The sequence below is a fragment of the Spermophilus citellus genome (assembly GCF_964194105.1).
Source record: "Spermophilus citellus genome assembly, chromosome: 1".
In the NCBI taxonomy this organism is placed as follows: Eukaryota; Metazoa; Chordata; class Mammalia; order Rodentia; family Sciuridae; genus Spermophilus; species Spermophilus citellus.
In genome coordinates, this window is record NC_138182.1 from 116,392,413 (window position 1) to 116,401,978 (window position 9,566).

Here is a 9,566-nt window from a genome sequence, read left to right on the forward strand (position 1 = left end):
TATCTTTGCAAAGTTTCTGGTGTATGTCTTTGATAGTTATTGCACTTTGAGTTGGTTTTTGTACAGAGTAGGGATATAGTTCCATTCTTCTGCAAATGGACATCCAGGTTTCCCAGCCCCTTTTTGTTAAACAGTCTGTCTTTCTCCAGTGCTTTTGGGAACTTTGTCAAGTATCTGATGACTTTGTGTATGTCAGTTGTCTCTGTGTCTTCTATTTTATTCAACTGTTCTTCATGTCTGTTTTGAGACCAATATTATGTGGATTTTGTATAGTTCTGTAGTATAATTGAAGATTTGTTATTGTGACACTTCCTGCACCACTCCTTTTGTGAAGGATGGCTTTGTGTACTCTGGGATTTTTATTCTTCTAAAAGAGTTTTAGGGATATTTTCTTTTGTTCTTTGAAAAATGTCATTGTTATTTTGTTTTGGGTTCCATTGAATCTGTATATGCGTTTGGAAATATGGCCATTTTGACCATATTAAAACTACCTACCCAAGAAGGGCAGTGTTTCCATTGTCAATGTCTTCTTGAATTTCTTTCTTTAGGATCGATCCCAGCAACCCAAGCATGCCAGGCGAGAGCATTACCGCTTGAGCTTCATTCCCAGGCACATCCCCAGGCTCATGAATTATTTCTTACCTATTTGGATAGTCTCAGTTTCCTTGTCTTGAGTCATGTCTCCTGAAATAGATTTAAGACACATGTGGAATGATATAAGAGTGTCCATTCTTGCCATGTTCCTGATTTTAGAGAAAATCCTTATTTTTTTTTTCCATTCACTACGATGTTGGCATTGGATTTCTCATTCATTTCCTTTAAACTGTGGAGGTAAGTATCTTGTATTCCTTTCACTGATGTGGTAAGTTTTTTCCACATATTCAACATTAATGAATACTGGATTTGTTGAATGCTTTTTCTGCATTTATTGAGGTGATTATGTAATAATTGTCCTTAATTCCACTTATGTGGTGGATTATATGTATTGATTTGTGTGTAGAACCAAACCTGCATAACTGGGGTAAAACTTGTTCATGGTGGACTTAATGTGTTTTTACATGTGATTTGGTCATATTTTATTTTATTGGGGGATTTTGCATGTATGTTTACTAAGTACATTCTTCTGAAGTGTTCTCTTCTTGATGTGTCTTCGTCTGGTTTTGAAGATTTGGTCATATTTTATTTTATTGGGGGATTTTCATGTATGTTTACTAAGTACATTCTTCTGAAGTTTTCTTTTCTTGATGTGTCTTTGTCTGGTTTTGCTGTCAGGGTGATACTGGCTCCATAGAATGAACTGGTAGTGTTTCCTCTCTTTCTATTTATTGAATAGTTTGAGTAGGATTGGATTATTTTAACTTTAATGTCTGGTAGAACTACTGTGGGAATCCATCCAGTTCAGCAGTTTGCCTTTTAAAAGGCTGTTGTTCTCTGCTTCAATCTCATTGCTTGATATTAGTCTAATTAGGTTTTCTGTATCTTTCTGGCTCAATTTAAGAAGGTCGTGTGTGTCTAGGAATGTTCCCATGTCTTCATTTTCCTACTTCTTAGAGTATAAGTTTTCAAAATAGTTTCTGAGTGATCCTCTAGATTTCAGTAGTGTCTATAGTGATATTTTCTTTTTATGTTAGATTTTATAATTGAGCCATTCCTTCTTTTTTTTAGTTAGTTTGGCTAAAAGTTTATCAATTGTATTTGTCCTATCAAAAATCAACTCTTTCATTAACATTTTATGTTGTTGATGTTTATCTTAATTTCATAGATTTTTGTCTCTCCTTTCAATTATTTCCTGTTTTCTACTGAGTTTGGGTGTTGATTTGTTCTTTTTATATATCCCAGAGATGTAAAGTTAGATTACTTATTTGGTGTCTTTCTGTTCTTTTAAGGTATGAACTCAATGCCATGAATTTTCCTCTTAGAACTGTATTTATATTCTCAGAAATTTTAATAAATTGTATCACTATTCTCATTTACTTTTCAGTATTTTCTAATTTCTCCCCTGACTTTTTCTGCTAGCCAGTTATCATTCAAAAGCATATTATTTAATCTCCAAGTTTAGCATAGTTTCTGATTTTTAAGCTATCATTGATTTTAATTTTATTACATTATTATATACATGTATAAATTACCACAGTGAATCTTACCACCATGTACATCCACAAGACAGCAATATTTAAAGACTTTAATTAAGTAGCAGAAAGATCAGTGGATGGGATAGAGGAACAAGTAGAGGAAGTACTGGTGACTGAATTAGAACAAATTATATTCTGTTCTTTTATAATTATGTCAAAATAAACTCCCATAATGCATAACTAAAAAGAATGCACACAAACAAAATTTTTGAGAATCCCTATGAAAAACAAGACAACTAAAGGAATGCACAAGCTTTACAATAAAATCACATCAAAAAATAAATTTCAAACTTTTGGATGAAATTGAACTTCAAATGCAAGATACATATATATTTAGAACCCTGAATAGGAAAGATTAAAAAAATCCTCTTTAAAATAAAAATGCCTAACCAATAGTATAAAGATATACTTTTAAAATCCAAAAAAGAAAAGCACATGTCACATTTACAGGCAAGCTAATCAACTGATTTTCCAGGCCAGGCAATAAAAACCAAGGGGAATTGGAGAAATTCTGAACGAAAAGAGGTACCCAACAAGAATTTCATGCCCAGGAAAACTACCCATCAGTCTTGGAGGAGAAATCAATCTTTTCCATGACAAGAAGAAACAAAAACAATTCACAGTGATTAAGGCTGCATTAAAAAATTATATATTGAAATATTTGATTCCAAATAAATGAAATAGAGACATCAGAGCCATCCTAGGGTCCAATCCTAATAGAAGAATAGCAATTGTAAGAAGAAACAAATCTGAATTAATTGTTAGAAATAAATGAAAATGGCAAAACCCACAAATCATCTCTCTATAATAATACTGAATGTAAATGGTCTAAACATTCCAGTCAAAGACTTAGATTGGCATAGTGGTTTTACAAACAAACAAACAACAACCAAAAAACAACCACAAAATTTTAAAAAGCCTTAACTGTGAAGACAAAAAAGGTCAAGTTGAAGAATAACCCATGTGTGTTGTTGTCTGTATAAAAGGGGAATTGCTAGCATGGATCACTGCATAACTGGGTCATTCTACCCAAGAGCTGGCCACAGCAGTGAGGACATGTATGCCTGCACACTGTATCCTGCCACCTGAGATTTTCTGACTAATAAGCTTCAGCATTTCTCTTGGAATCCTTACATAATAGCTTGAATTGTATTTAATGTCAATTATAGTCATTATTTATTAGAATATCATTCTCCAACAACAGATTTTTCAGGTGTAAGAATGAATAGAAGTGTTTTTCAGAAGATTAAAATTATCTCATGAGGGGTTCAGGGGACAGAGGATGGGAGACAAAGGGGAGGTACCTGGGAACAACACTGACCAAAATATGTTGTTATATTATATGAATGAAAATACAGTATTACATATAATTAAAATGTGTCAGTGAAAAAAGAAATAAACAACAACTAAAAAAATTGTGGGCATATAAAACCTGATATGCAATATAACCTTAATTACAGAATATTTTACAAAAAGCTGTAATAAAAAAAGCTTTCAATTCCTACATAGTGGAAAAAACTTCAGTATTTAATGGTAATGTTCACAATAAAGAAACAATTTGACCATACATAATACCTAAAATTAGGTAATAAATACAACATATGAGATACTCAAATTTTTACTCATGGTTTTATTAGGCTCATTTTATTGTAATTTTGCTATTATAAAGCAAATGGAAAAGAAATAATTATATTCAGAGACATTACTATGTGCCATTACTGTGCATATATTGAATAACAACACATGAAATACAGATTTCAGAAACTACCAGGCATTGAGCAACATTGTGGCGATCTGAATGAAGACCTTTCTTCCTTGCCACACCTCAGCAGCCCTTGACTGAGGCCCTCTTGTGTCATTACTGATGTGGCCTCTGTTGTCCACATCTCAGGGACACCCTCATCAAGAGAAGCAAATCATTACCCTCAACACACAGGAGGCTGACCCCTGGCTGCTCCTTAGTCTCCACAGAGATCTCCATGGTGTGAAGAGGAGAGGAGTGATAAAAATATTCATTTCAAAAATATTCAAAGAATTCCCTCAGAAAAATGACTTTGTTGGTGGATGACTTCAGGACACACTGCTCAGCAAGGCAGTGAGTGAGTAAGTGTGCTGAGGCCATAAAAGGTATGAGACTATTTATTTGTTATTTTTATGTATTACCTGGGAGAACTTTGCTTCAGAAATGGACTTGAAGTTGACTTTGAGGTCAAGAGCTCTACTTTTAATAGTTCTGTGTAGTGGAAATCCTGGGCATTAAACGCAGAAAACAGTAAGTGATTTTGAGCTAATTGATAAATCCATTGTCAGGAAGGGAAGGGAGGTGAGGTAATGGAAGGGGCAGCCCATGACACCTGGGAGGAAGCTTCTGATAGCAAGTGAAGCTGGAGACTGACTAGGCCCCCAGAGCCCAAGTTCACAGTAAGGAGGTGATGTTCCATTTCTCACTTGGATTTTCCTTTACTTGGTTTTTGCTTTAAGTTTGTTTGCTTTAGCCATAGCTAAAGTTGATTACATAACACCATTTGTAATCTTTTTTAAAATATATATTAGTTGTAGTTGGACACAATACCTTTATTTATTCATTTTTTTATTGTTCCTGAGGATGGAACCCAGCTCCTAGCACATGCTAGGCGAGTTCTCTACTGTTGAGCCACAACTCAACAGTAATCTTAATGCTGTTTTCCTCTTGCTAAATTTCCTTCTATGGCTTCATGGTATTCCAATTAACTACCTTGAAACTACTATTGTTGATTTTATGTGAAAGGAGAAGAAAAGGGAGTGAGACTTACTCTGTGCTAAATTGCTCAAGACAGTATTCAGTTAATTGCGTCATCACAGATCTCAGGTGTGGTTGTTGGGAGTGAGTTAGCTGAGGCTCAGACAAACAATTGGCTTATTGGTCATGGGCTGATTTTCTGTAACTCTTTTTCAAGGACATTAAGTCTCATTGTATTAATTATTATTGCTTTCTTGTAACTTTTGCAAAATGAACTCAGCCACCTACACTACCTACACTTGCTGCAGTGATATTGTTGGATTCTGTCAAGTGAAGGATATTTCTTTCCACTCTAAGTATTTGAGCAGTATGCCCTGTAAAATGACAAAGGGAGACCATAATCCTGACACCCTTGTAGTCACAGAAGCAGTACTTCCCAGGTTTTAGTGTAACCAAGAGAGTGGGGTTTCAATAAATTCTGGCACATGAAATAAGGTCCAATACCCAATAAAGAAAGTTGCTGGTCATTCATAGAAATAGACCCTCATGTCTAACTCCCAGATCCTGGCACTTCAATTACCGATGAATGGGAAGTAAATAATCTCATCCATTATCTGAAGTATGAAAGTTTTTATTTAGTAAAAAATATCACTAATATATCTTTTCGATGGTACTCTGAACTCTCTTCTGATGAGAATCTAAGTGTGAATGTATGGCTCCTTATTAAATAACTGGACCACGGAAGACGTAAACTTACAGCCCGCTGTGTGATCAGGGCTTGGTACTGCCAGAGATGCTGGCACCTTTCTTCATCCGAAATGAAACCTGGACTAAACAAAGGAGTGGAGAAAGTACCACAGAAGGCCCTCGTGCCCTAATATTCAGTGTACATATACTATACAATGATGTAAAATAATATAAACTTACATATCATTAGTTTGAACATTCATACTAATTTATTTCAGAAAGTCATATTTAGTTCAGTTAATCAGTGGATCTGCTGAGAGCCTACTATGCAATAGCCCCTGAGCTAGGGGCCAGAGACAGATGATTCAATGGGTCCCACCCTGTCCCTTAGCAGCACCCAGCTGTGCTGATGTGCCCAGGCTTCAGGGGTCCTTGGCATGTTTGGGTTCCTTTGATAAACCCAGGGTAGCACCAGCTGTCCTCATTGCCCACTTCCCAATCTCTCCTATGGATTCCTCCTCTTAGGTTTCTGCTCAACCAGATCCTCCTGTGTGAGCTCCAGAAGGAGATCTGACCGACCCCATGTCACACCCACTAGCCTCTCATCTGGTCCAGAGCAGAGTCTGAGTCCTCATGCCTCCCTTCACAATTTTCCCGAAGTCTGAAACTTCCAGAGCCCTCTTGTCCCTGCTGCTGCCCTGATGACCCAGGCAGGCTCCCCCCAGGACTGGTCCTGCTCCTCAGTCTGTGCAGAGTGGTCCAGAGCCTGAGGACCCCATCAGCACCTCCTTGGAGTGGTGCTCAGTGCTGCTTCCCAGCTGTCTCTCTGTCCTTCCTTCCTGCTCTATGGTTCTTGCTGTCACTAATGTCCACACACCTCACACCATGTGTCTGAACTGCTGCTCTGTTGTCTATGACACTCACTAAATATGAGCTCCAGACTGTGGAATCTTGTGTATTTTAACCACTAGAGCCAGGAGCACTGCCAACAATCATTACATAATTCGAAGGACCATGTGTCACCTTGATGGGGATATTGTGTTCATCTTTTCTGTGAGGTCATGAAATTTTTTCCTAGTGTAGTTAGAAGCAGAGAAGCCCATAATCCTACCTCCCCAGTTGTCTTGTGATTCTGTGCTCCTTTTGGGTTCCTGACCATGCATTTTTAATTCTCAGTGTGTCTCAATTAGATAGGCATCAAAAAGCTCTTCCATTTTTATGATAAACTCTCTTCCACATTTTTATTCATTTTTACCAGAGTTATATGTTGTGACAATTGATTTAAAGTTACTAAATATAAATAATGACAACAAACTCTTAATAGCTTTTCTTTCCTTTGGAAAATTAATAATGCAAATTGATTATACAATTAATAGCTGGGACATAATGTGGCATTAGTATTTCTGTAAGATGGAAAGACACAAAGATATGAAGTCGATAATCTCATACAAAGTCTAGATAAATAAAGTAGTAAAAACATATAGAGTGTAAATATAAATCATAATTTCTCCATATTTTGGAGAATGAATGATAGAAAAACTAATTTCCTAGACTGGGATGACTCAAGATAAAAGAGAGGTTATTTAGAGTGAAATTACAGTTATAAATTCCCAAGTAAAGGCATGGGGAAAAAAATGAAGACAATATTATTTAGGAAGGGAATTTTTCTCATTTTTATCTAACTTTGATTTTCACTCTAAATGATTAACACCTTTTACTTTAATGATTAACTCTGAAGATGAGAATTACAAACACATTAGCTATAATTCCTAAGGAACCACTGCTCACATGCTTCCTACTTACACAGCTCAGCATAAGATCCACCCTCCTGCCTGTACTGGGTAAGAAATAACTATAGTACAGGGAGATAAAACCAACAGCCCAAGATCCATGTGCTCTTACCTCATCTCAAACATGTAATTAGGCATGATCTCTAAAGGAGATCAAGACTAATACAAATTGAATTGAACAAATTGTTCTGTACAGAGTAAGACATTTTCCAATGGATGACTAAATGCTTAAAAATACAATGTAGGCACACTGGCTTACTTAATTTGAAAATGTTATCATTCACATCAATGAAGTCTATTGTATATATGTGTCAAATGAAGACACTAATGCCTGAAATTATAGAATTTGAACTATGGATACATTATAATAAATTATGTAATATAAAGAATAATTAACAAAATTGGGGCATTTAAAGATTCCTATAAAAATAAGAATATCTGCAAGTGTGTTTCTCCTTTATCTATACCCATTCTACATGTCTATTACCATGATATTTTTAAATGCTGCTCTGAAAAACAGGGTGAGTTTTGACAGTAAATGGATGGAACTGGAGACTATCATGCTAAGTGAAATAAGGGCAATCCCCCAAAACCAAAAGTCGAATGTTGTCTCTGATACACTGGTGCTAACACACAACAAGGGTACAGAGGAAGGATAAAAGACCAGTGGTTACACAATGGTGAGCCAAGAGAAGGGAGGGTGTGAACGTCTAGAGCATTTGGGTCCCTGGGTAAGGGTCGCAAAATAACCAGGACACAGGGGATGCAGAGCAAAGGCAGCAGTTGCGACCGCATGCTGAGATTTATTTGCAAGTTCCTTTTATATTCTTCTTCTAACAAAGCAAGCAATTCTTCAAATAACACTTTACCCACATTGCCCAAATATCATGCCTCAGCGGGTACACAGAGCTAAATTCAGATCGTTCCTGTTTATTTGATAAGTACCCTCCCAAAATTCTTTGTAGACATTATCTAATCCTCTGAGGATGCATTTGTTTCTTTAGAATGTACTGTTCCCAGGACAAGTATGCAGGAAGCTTCTTCCTCCTGGCCAAACCATGCAGAACTTGTGACTTGCGATAAGGGGAAGAGAACTTTTCCTCCTCCTAACTTAGGTTTGCCTCAGCTGGCCTAAATCACAACCACAACTCTTGCAAAATATCAGGCCTGAGGGAGCTAAACTCTGCACACTCAAACCCCAACAGGAGGGGAAGGGAATGGGAAAGACGTGGAATGAATCTGACCTAAGGCTGCTATGTTCACATCAGAATACACCACAGTGAGACTTCACCTCATGTACAACCACAAGACTGTGATCCTGGATAGAAGAAGATACACTCCATGTTTGTATAAATGAGTCAAATTAAACTCTGCATGTATAACTAAAAGAGGAAATAAAAAAATCAGGGTGAAAACTACTTTGCACGTTATTTGATTTGTCACTATTGTCATTTGTTATTTGCTGATATGAAGAATAAAAACATGCATGATTTACTTTGTTTGTTTTAGAGTTTGTAGGGCTTCAACAAGTAGAATGTCCTCAGGGAAGAGCCATTATCCAGAACACATTTAAATTAGAGTGAATCTTACAGGACACACAACAAGTTTACCTTCAAGAACTTTTGGATGGTGGCCCACTTTGAGGGCCAGCAGAGCAGCTTCTGTTTAGGAGGTGAGAAGCACAGCTCTGGGAGAAGACCCTGGCTTACTCAGCTGCAGCAGTGCCAGTGGGGAGGGGAGAGCAGGCACTAAAGGTGTGGAGGAGGCGAGGTCACTGAGGATGCAGACTCAAGCACACAGGGCACTTCTGTGCCCCACAGGCCATGTCTGTGGTGAACCTGAGTGCTGAGTTGGGGAGCTGGGAAAGCATGATCCTGGCTTCCTCTGGGGCTGAGCCTGGTGCATAGTCCTAGGAATGCTCCTGCCAGGAGTCAGCAGGCAGGAAGGCTCCAGCTACCTCATTGGGTTTGACACAAGTGGTACTCGAGTTTATATCTTAAGACCTTACATTTGTCTATGACCTGCTGAGATGGTTACCAGAGAGAACTGGGTAGGAACATTGAGTATAGGTCTTAAATTCAACAAAAGCTACTGTTGGAGAAATACAATTCTTTCTAAAAAAAAAAAAAAGACTAACAAAGATGATTCTTTTTATTTTCCTCTTCTATTTTTTTTTTTCAGGTTAGTTCTTAGTTTTTATTTTGTTTACATCTCAAAGAATTAAAGAAGTGTGTGTTC